The following is a 1341-nucleotide window of genomic DNA, read 5'->3' as shown; positions in this document are numbered from 1 at the left end:
AAAAAGATATAATAAAGATTTGAACGTTTCACATAGATATAAAAAAGATATAATAAAGATTTGAACGTTTCACATAGATATAAAAAAGATATAATAAAAATTTGAACGTTTCAAGTAGACATAAAAATGATATAATAAAGATTTGAAAGTTTCACATAGAGATAAAAAAGATATAATAAAGATTTGAACGTTTCACATAGATATAAAAAAGATATAATAAAAATTTGAACGTTTCAAGTAGACATAAAAATGATATAATAAAGATTTGAAAGTTTCACATAGACATGAAAAATATATAATAAAGATTTTGATGTTGCACACAGACATAAAAATGAAATGAAAAAAAACATATAACCCGAGCGCTTTCGAAAGGTGGACCTTTCTTCTTCAGGGGCAAACTGAATAATTCGAAGCAATAAAAAAACTCGTGTTAACAATGACATTTTATTTATTTATTTATTGCTAACGACCAATTTGTATTGCACGAGCTCGGAAAAAATACAGCACAACCATTAAAATTCTCAGTACTCTTAACATCACATTTTCGTCTGAAAAATCTGTCGTCTTTCTTTTCAAAATAAAAGTCAGATCAAGACTTTAATAACCTTGACCCACTAGAATTCGACGAAGAAAAACTCTTGTAGAACCTAATGGCCTTTCAAGGCTACTAAGCAATAAACTAGAAGGAGGATTGTTTCCTGACGTCTGAACAACTAAGGTAGAATACATAAAGCATTATTAAAATAAATAACTATGCCCTGTTCACTAATCACGTCACTTTCAAAACTATTCATCCCTCGGGAAACTTATATTAAGCTGAAAACTCTTTTTTTTTTTTAATAAGAGAATAGTGTTTGTGTTTACTCTTTCTGCGTTTCTTTTTAACAACCCCACGAAGAAAAACTAATTATTCTCTAAATATCTCTGAAGGAGAGAATAATCGAAGTGATTATTTACTTTTTTATATTTCTTTCGGAAGCACAATATGGGATTTATACCCAAAATATATTGGAAGTCTGGAAGCTCGAGGGAGACAATAATCACTGACGTTAGGTTGGGGTTAAGGAAGAAAAATTAGAGAAGATTTGTTTGGAGTCGTGAGTGGAAAAGACTTGCAGAAGAAGAGATACAGATTAGACATCTTGGGTTACAGGAAGAAAATAACATCGTAGATATATTGTAGTTAAAGGGAAAATAACATCTCAAGTATATTGAAGCTATGCCTTAAATACCTTGGAAGTACAGGAGGAAAACTGTATCCTTACTATGTTGAAGCCCAGAAGAAAACTATGCCCTAACTACCTTAGATATAGAGGAGGAAAACTTATTATCTTGAAGCCC

Source organism: Limulus polyphemus, unplaced genomic scaffold (genome assembly GCF_000517525.1).
Source record: "Limulus polyphemus unplaced genomic scaffold, Limulus_polyphemus-2.1.2 Scaffold3931, whole genome shotgun sequence".
In the NCBI taxonomy this organism is placed as follows: domain Eukaryota; kingdom Metazoa; phylum Arthropoda; class Merostomata; order Xiphosura; family Limulidae; genus Limulus; species Limulus polyphemus.
The sequence above is the reverse complement of the archived record's forward strand: the minus strand, read 5'-3'. Positions refer to the sequence as shown.